Source organism: Tamandua tetradactyla, chromosome 6, assembly GCF_023851605.1.
Source record: "Tamandua tetradactyla isolate mTamTet1 chromosome 6, mTamTet1.pri, whole genome shotgun sequence".
NCBI classification, from domain to species: domain Eukaryota; kingdom Metazoa; phylum Chordata; class Mammalia; order Pilosa; family Myrmecophagidae; genus Tamandua; species Tamandua tetradactyla.
Genome location: NC_135332.1, coordinates 83,694,559 through 83,703,938, shown reverse-complemented (window position 1 = coordinate 83,703,938; position 9,380 = coordinate 83,694,559).

The window sequence follows — 9,380 nt, the reverse complement described above, 5'->3', positions numbered from 1 at the left end:
GTGTGTGGTGGGGGGGGCGACAGTGGCTGGAGGATTTTCCTAGAAGGAATGCTGCAGGATAGGGAAGCGGTGGGAAGTTGGTGTCGTGCAGCAACTACCCATGGAGGTATGACAGTGACAATTCCCTGCCTCCCTGCCCACAGCAGCTGACGGTGCTTCTGGGAGTGCCCCTCCTGTGGCCACAGGTGACAGATGGAGAACAGAGGCTGGCAGTGGAAGTCATGCAGGTGGGAAGGGGAGTTGCCCTTTGTTCCCTGGAGGCCGGCACTGGCCCAGAGTGTGGCCGGATAGAGCAAACAGGAAAAGCTCCAATGGAGGGGCCCCAGGGGCTGTTTGTCCGGAGGATGAGCAAGGTACCCTGCAGCACCCACAACCCACCCCACCCAGACCACAGGCCCCCGGGCCTCGCCAGGGTGCAGGGAACCCTATCACTACCACCACCACCAAGCATTGTCAACGCTTCGGGGCTGGGCTACAGGGAAAGAGTGGGGCAGTTCTGGGCCACCTTGGCACCCCCCTGCAGGCATCCGGGACCAACGTCCCAAAGGCACCCAGCAGGCCCACCCAGAGGGTGCTCGGGCATGGCCCAGGACCATGCCATGCCAGCCCCTGGCTGTGAGGGCCAGTGCATACCGAACACCTGCCCATCAGACTCCTGGCCTTTTCTGGGATGCTGCTGCCACCAGAGTCTTCCATTAAGTCCCATTTCTGCTTCGAGGTGGGCACCGCCTCTGCCGCGGGCAGTAAGAGCCCTGGTTGAATGGAAACAGGCCTTGGGGTGGGGGTGGAGGGGGTACTAGAACCTAGGGGGAGCCAGAGGGAGCTGGGGCTGGCTGCTGACCAAAGAACCAAGCCAGCCAGTACTGGTGGAAGAGATGCGGGGGTTAAGAATCCAAAATCCCAGGTGGGCCATGGTGGTTCAGTGTCAGAATTCTAGCCTGCCATGCTGGAGATTTGATTTCCTGTGCCTGCCCATGTAAAAAAAAAAAAAATCCAAAATCCCAAAGTAAATGATTCCTTGTGGTCACCTGGGTAAGGCTGAAGTTGAGTCTGAGGGCCTGGGTGGCCCCTGACGTGGAAATCAACCAGTGGCGGCCCCTCCTGAGGAATCCATAGCAGTGCAGCCAGGGGGCTTCCCATAGCACTGGAAACTTAGAGAAAGAATGGCAAACTCAGCATCTTAAATGTTTGGCTCATGGTGCAGCCTGGAAACCAGGGAATTTCTGTGCTTCAGCTAACAACCTCTGACCAGTCCAGCCTCCCCGGTATTGACTGTGAAATCCAAGAGACCCGTCAGGAAAGGGCAAAACCCAGAGCTGGAAGGAGAGCACGGGAAGATTCCAGGAGTTTCCAGAAGTCTCGACTCTCCTGAGCCTTCCTTCCAGGCAAAACAGCCCACCCACCCCACCCATGGGACAACCTCGGCCTGCTTGGAGCCTCTGTGTTGAAGGCACCTTGGGGTGGCTGTCGCACGAAAGGCAACATAATATTTGTGGCCTCTTAATTTATAGGTTCGGATTCGCAGACAACACAGACTTCAGTAATATAAAAACAGAATTTATTAAGAAAATAACTAAAAGAGCTTTCAAAAATAAGGCATAGTTCCATTACCAGATAAGATGGCACCAACACCTGAAGAGAAGTGCTGGGAAGTCTCAGAAGCAGCACTCCAAGTTTAATTAGTAAAACTCCACAGCAGGGCACTCTTTTCCAGGATAAGATTCTAATGAGATGCTCTCTCTCATAAGATTCTCCTCTCCTTCTTCCTCGTTCCTCTAACTGCCTGCATGCAACTTCTATGATCATTTTACACGAATCGTGGCCCAATTCCAATTAGCTTTTGCGACTGGCCGAGTTTGGCCCTCTGGGAACTGGCTAGGGACCTAGAGGAGCTTCCTGGGATTTAGATATCTTTATCAAAGAATGTCTCCTTCTTGGAGGATAACCAATCCTCCCAGCTTGAGTGCACATTTCCAGAGTTTCTTACCAATGTCACGCACTCGCAACATCGGTTGCAGGCAAGAGCAGCATCAGTTGAACCAGACTCCACCAATTTATCTTTCCCTTACAATGGCCAGAAGCCAGTGCCCCCGACCCTCTCCAAACCGCGTTCAAGCACGTGGCAAAGGAGACACCAGGTTTCGTTACTTTACATCAGCAACAACCAGATGTGCATGCGTGGGAATTGGGGAGAAGGCGGTTTCAGATTGGGGTGCGTTTGTTGGTCTGAGCCCTCTGCAGGGAATTTGAGCTCAAGGGGACTCTCCAGCAGCTGGGGTGGTTCTAGCTCTTTGCTGGGCTGGCCAATGACAACCCGGAGTCAGCAGCGGACACCCAGCATGAGACGCAGAGATTCTGCAGCACGTGAGGGAAGGGCCTCTACAGCAGGCTGGCCTGCCACGGAGACGGCCGCTGCCCAGCTGCCCTGGGATGCCCACTGAGAACCTTCCTCTCTGGCTCCCCAACACGCTGCCGCCACAGTCTGTGCATCAGGAAAGGACCATTCCTGGATCCCTTGGGGGGGGACCTGGGCACAGGCTCTGGGGTCAGCACGGCCTTCCCAAGGGAGGCTGAGGTGACACAAGGAAGCATCACCCAACTGCGCCCGGGCTCAGTGGGACTGAGGTCGCCCCTTGGTGAACTCCCCAGTCTTCGGGTTGCAGTAGATACAACCCCAGCCTTTGAGATGCCTCCCAGTCTTTGGGATTAGGGTGACAGGAAGCCCCTCAGACCCCCTTCCCTTTCACAAATGTGACCCCACAGCAGCACAGCATCCTAGGGGCTCATGGCAGCTGGCATAAGACCAGAAGCTAGGGGTGCAGGACGGAGATTAACTCAGTGTCTGGACGTTGGAAGTGTGGAGGGCCAGGAGCAATCGATCAGGCCCGAGCAGGGAAAGTCCCCACAACATTGGGGCGGAAAGTCCCCGAGAGTTAAACAATAACCAATGTTAGGGAACTGAGAGAACGGGATGTGTTTTGGCAACAGCTAACGGCATTTTCTTGCTTCTACGATACACTTGCTTGCTAGCAACTGCAAACCCACAACATGATGCTCGCCTTTATAAGCTCACCTTGAAAACCTCTGGGGGCTGCTCTCTGAATCTTCCTTCTTGGAAGTTTCTGAGGCAGTTGCCGGCCGGCTAATAAGGACTCCCAACTGGCTTGCGGTTTTGAATTGTGTGGTCTCTCTTTCGGTGCGCCCCACAACAGAAGGACAGGTGGCCTTTGGAGAATGACAACCGATTATCAGATGGAAATTCCATCTGTGGTGTCCTTCCAGGATGAAGCAAACAACCCATGACGCCACAAAGGCTAGCCTGTGAGAACGATGTTTTTCTCTCTCTTCAAATGAGGAGCAAGAGCCTAAATCAGCGACGTTCACCTGAGGGGGACGACGGCGTTCTTATGCAGTCTTGTCCAGGGTTTTGAGGTCTGGTGCTGTGCCTCAGTGTACACAGAGGGGCCTGGATCACCTGCCACAGGTCCCCTGCGCAGATGGCCCTGCTCGACGGGTCTGGGGAAATGGGAGTTGCTGCTCCAAAGGCGGGATGGACCCCCTGGAAATTCAGGGGCCCAGCAGCACTGAATTACTTTACACCTACCCAGGAACTCCAGAGACACGTCAGCCCCACACATACAGCCTCCTCTGTCCCTGCCTCCCAGCTCCCCCACAGCCCACCCCACCCTGTCCAGCTCTCCAGCAGGGGTGCTGGTGAAGATGCTGGACCCGCCCCTCCCCCCAGCATGGCTCCCCTGCTCTCACAGACCTGCAGACACACTGCAGCCACCGTGCAACCACAGGGCCTTGAGAGTCACCGAGGCAGGTAGGAGGGACCAGCCCAGGTTGGGGTTCCTGCTCACCCCGGGGGCCCATGCTGCTCTGGCTCCTGCAGCTAACCCCCACCCATACCTAAGTATTCCCGGCATTGCATTCTCTCTTTCTGCACCTCTCCTGCGCAGGCTTCGGCCAGGCTGTGAGCTAGTACAGGGGCGGGAGCGGGACAGGGGCAGGACAGAGACAGGGCGGGCAGGAGTGGAGCGGGCAGGCTGCTCTGCAGACCTGAGAGAGACCCACGTAAGCACAGGAGGGAGGTTGGAGCACGGCGTCAGGAGGCTGCCCCAGGTCCTTCGGCACCTGCGTGGCTGGGTGCCAGCCAGGTGCCCGAGTGGCCGGGGCAGTGGCCTCCAGAAGGAGCAGCAACAGCTGGAGCACTGGGGAGCTCATGTGCACTCTGGGACTCCCAACAGCGCCAGCAGTAGGAGCATCGGCAGCAAGGATGCTAGCTGTGTCTGCCCGGCCCCCTCCACCATGTCCAAGGCTCGCAGCCGCGTGGCCATGGAGAGTTACGCAGACGTAAAGCAGGTGCTACAGTTGTCAGTGCCAAGCTGCGACTCACTGAAGGAGTGAAGCAAGAGAATCGAACCTCCCCATATTCCCATCCCTTCATCCCACTCCCTGCAACGTGGCTCAACCCCCAGTGACCTGGGCAGCAGCCAGAGCCTGGCCTCCCTCAGTGTGTGGAAGCAGGAGTGCTGGCCCTCTCAGCCAGCCGTGGCAGCTGGTGTGGGGAGCATCAGCCTGGGAAGGACTCCAAGGATCCTGGGGACCAAGCGGGCTCCAGAATGGCCATCCCCAGGGCAGGGCCCCTGGGACCTGTGCAGCGGCCTGGAGGTGTGACCAGGTGCACAGGGAGCAGGAGCCCAGCTGTGAGAGGGGTCCGCGTGGGACAGGACAGCTCGGGACACAGAGGCCGGAGCACCCACAGCCTGTAGGTGTGTCCGGCCACAGCCCCGGTGGGCAAGCTTCTCCTAGGGCCTCAGCTTCATGTCAGGTAGGCAGCTGGTGGCGGGGTGGGGGGCGGGTGCTGGGGGCAAGATCCGGACTTGTGAAGCAATATTATTAAATGTCTCTTTGATTATTATTGATAATTGTCTCTTTAAAAGAAAAGCACAGACTTCCGGAGAAGATGGCGGCTTAGTAAGACGCGCGGGTCTTAGTTCCTCCTCCAGAACAGCAACTAAAGAAACAGAAACAATACGAAACAGCTCCCGGAGCCACGACAGAGACCAAAAAGACAGCGTACCCCATTCTGGAACGGCTGAACGGGCAGGGAGAATCCGCTGCGGTGAGATACCCGAGGGGCGCGCGTTTTCCCGGCCAGAGCGGCTGGCGACTGGGGTCCCCTCCACGCATTTGGCTCCCCGGTCTGACTGGGAACGTTGGATAGCGGGGCCCTTCCGCCACGCTTGGCGTCTCGGGCCAGCTGGGCAATTTGGACCGGCACTCCCCCAAGCCACTGCGGCCGGCGACACCCCCCCTTCTCCACGCGCGGTTTCCCGGCCGACTGCGAGATTCGGATTGGCAAGTTAAAGGAGCCACAGCATCTTTTACTGGTGGGACCCGCAGACAGACGAGCGCCACGAGCGCCACCTACTGGGCAGGAAAAGAAAAACAGAGCCCAGAGATTTCACAGAAAAACCTTTCAACCAGCCGGGTCCCACACCCAGGGAAATCTGATCAAATGCCCAGACACCAGCAGAAAATAATGGATGACGCTCGGAAAATTGAAGATATGGCCCAGTCAAAGGAACAAACCAATAGTTCAAATGAGATACAGGAGCTGAGACAACAAATGCTGAATATACGAACAGAAATGGAAAAACTCTTCAAAAACCAAATCAATAAATTGAGGGAGGACATGAAGAAGACATGGGCTGAAAAAAAAGAAGAAATAGAAAATCTGAAAAAACAAATCACAGAACTTATGGTGGTGAAGGACAAAGAAGAAAAAATGGAAAAAACAATGGATACCTACAATGGTAGATCTAAAGAGACAGAAGCTACAATTAGTGAACTGGAGGATGGAACATCTGAATTCCAAAAAGAAACAGAAACTACAGGGAAAAGAATGGAAAAACTTGAGCAGGGGATCAGGGAACTGAATGACAATATGAAGTGCACAAATATACATGTTGTGGGTGTCCCAGAAGGAGAAAAGAAGGGAAAAGGAGGAGAAAAACTAATGGAAGAAATTATCACTGAAAATTTCCCAACTCTTATGAAAGACCTAAATTTACAGATCCAAGAAGTGCAGCGTACCCCAAAGAGAATAGACCCAAATAGGCATTCTCCAAGACACTTACTAGTTAGAATGTCAGAGGTCAAAGAGAAAGAGAGGATCTTGAAAGCAGCAAGAGAAAAACAATCTGTCACATACAAGGGAAACCCAATAAGACTATGTGTAGATTTCTCAGCAGAAACCATGGAAGCTAGAAGACAGTGGGATGATATATTTAAATTACTAAAAGAGAAAAACTGCCAACCAAGACTTTTATATCCAGCAAAATTGTCCTTCAAAAATGAAGGAGAAATTAAAACATTTATAGACAAAAAGTCACTGAGAGAATTTGTGACCAAGAGACCAGCTCTGCAAGAAATACTAAAGGGAGCACTAGAGTCAGATACGAAAAGACAGAAGAGAGAGGTATGGAGTAAAGTGTAGAAAGAAGGAAAATCAGATATGATATATATAATACAAAAGCCAAAATGGTAGAGGAAAATATTATCCAAACAGTAGTAACACTAAAAGTTAATGGACTGAATTTCCCAATCAAAAGACATAGACTGGCAGAATGGATTACGACCCAGCAATACCACTGCTAGGTATCTACTCAAAGGACTTAAGGGCAAAGACACAGACGGACATTTGCACACCAGTGTTTATAGCAGCATTATCTACAATTGCAAAGAGATGGAAACAGCCAAAATGTCCATCAACAGACGAGTGGCTAAACAAACTGTGGCGTATACCTACGATGGAATATTATGCAGCTTTAAGACAGACTAAACTTATGAAGCATGTAATAACATGGATGGACCTAGAGAACATTATGCTGAGTGAGTCTAGCCAAAAACTAAAGGACAAATACTGTATGGTCCCACTGATGTGAACCGACATTTGAGAATCAGCTTGGAATATGTCATTGGTAACAGAGACCAGCAGGAGTTAGAAACAGGGTAAGATAATGGGTAATTGGAGCTGAAGGGATACAGACTGTGCAACAGGACTAGATACAAAAACTCAAAAATGAACAGCACAATAATACCTAAATGTAATGTAACTATGTTGGAACACTGAATGAAACTGCACCTGAAATATAGTTTTTTGTTTGTTTGTTTGTTTGTTTGTATCTTTTGTTTTTGTTTTTTTCTTTTTCCTTTTTTATATATATATATTTTTTTATTAGTATTATTATTTTAATTCTCTTCTCTATATTAACATTCTATATCTTTTTCTGCTGTTTTGCTAGTTCTTTTCCTAAATCGATGCAAATGTACTAAGAAATGATGATCATACATCTATGTGATGATACTAAGAATTACTGAGTGCATGTGTAGAATGGAATGATTTCTAAATGTTATGTTAATTTCTTTTCTTTTTTTGATTAACAAAAAAATTTAAAAAAAAGAAAAGCACAAACATATATACATATATTTCACTACTAAACATACTCAGCCTTGTTTTTGCATGTGAAGCAGAACCTGATTCCATGTTTTATGTGTTCCCATTTTTTTTTTTTTCATGGGCAGGTTCCAGGAATTGAACCTAGGTCTCTGGCACGGCAGGCAAGAACTCTGCCACTGAGCCACTGTTGCTCCAACCCTGATCTCATGCTTCAGATGAAACACTCACCAACAGTGGGGCGAAGGACTGTCTTTAAAATGGCTAACTGGATAGCCTTGATTCTTGAAGATGATTGTAGAGAGATATAACTTTTACGATGTGACCATGGAATTGTGAAAACCTTTTGTCTCATGCTCCTTTTATTCATGGTATGGATAGATGAGTTTAAAAAAAATATGGACCCTGGACATCCCAAAGTAAATAAATAAATAATAATAGGGAGGACCAAGGGTGAAATAAATTGGGTAGATGGAAATACTAGTGGTCCATAAGAGGGAGGGGTGAGGAGTATGTGATTTATGAATTCTTTTCTTTTAACTTTTTCTGGAGTGATGCAAATGTTCTAAAAAGAATGCTCATGGTGATGAATATACAACTATGTGAGGATATTGTGAGCCATTGATTGTACACCCTGTATGGAATGTCTGTGTATAAAGATTTGTCAATAAAAATATTTGTAAAAATTAAGTGAAAAATCAAATGTGCATAATGTCATACTGTCAGCTTCTGCACTTGCTTTTTTTTTTTTTTACATGGGCAGGCACGGGGAACCGAACCCAGGTCCTTGGGCATGGCAGGCAGGCATTCTTACCTGCTGAGCCACCGTGGCCCACCCAATGCACTTGCTTTTTTACTCAAAATGATATGAGTGAGATTCATCCATTTTGACTCATTTTTTTTGTACTGTAGCATATTTCTTTCTATGAATGAACCACGGTGTATTATTAATCAGTTTCCCAACTGATATTCATTTAGATGCTCTCCAGCTTTCTGCTACTACAAATAAAACTGTTATCAACAATTGAAAAAAGAGAGAGACCGGAGCCGCCGGCGGAGCCTCTGAGTGCTGGGTTGGCTGAGAAATCCCAATCAGAACTTGACTTTTAGGTTGGTAAAGAGAAGGGCTGGGACCAGCAGCGACTCCCGGCGCGCTCCTGGAAAGCTGGTCCCGGTTCTCATGGCTGCTGCGAGCGCACACGGCACCGGCTGCCTTCCCAGGTCAGCGACAAAGTCTGCAGCCCGGCGCAGCACAGTGACTCGGCGTGTGGACTCTCAGAAGACGTGGCTGCTCTTTGCCAGAGTTGGGGGGTAAGCTCCAAGCACTGTCCTGCCAATATTGCCCAAGCACCCCCTTGGACATGAGTTTTAACGATTTTTCCTTTGGTTGTTAGTATTTTTTTCTGTTCCTTTCTTACTACTTGCACGGATCGGCATCAGAAGCTGTCACCTCCTTGTGTTCTTTGAGGGTTGAAATAAAACAGTGTGGTGCCACACACACACTACAGGAAGCCAGCCCAGCGGTGGCAGAGTCCCTTTATGAAGACACAACATGAATGCAGTCCTTACTTCCTGCCTTTTCACGCATCTCCACACCCTTGTGCCCTGTGCATTACCCACTTAAGGTTTCTCTGATTCAGGACTGACAGCTTTGTTCTCTCATGCAGCTGCACACGGCGTTTCACTTCACCGTTTTTAAAGTGTTTCTAACCTGCAGCCCACACCTGCCCTCCAGGAGCCAAAAGGCCCCAGCTGCCACTGCCTGCGTCCCGCCAGGTGGGAGGGCGGCCTATCCTCACTCACAGCCGCCCCCTCCCCACAAGCCAATACCATTCACCATATCCCAGGACCCACGCGCCCTCCTCCAGGAAGCCCCCCCGATACCCCATCCCCCACCCACCCCCAGGCATAAGCT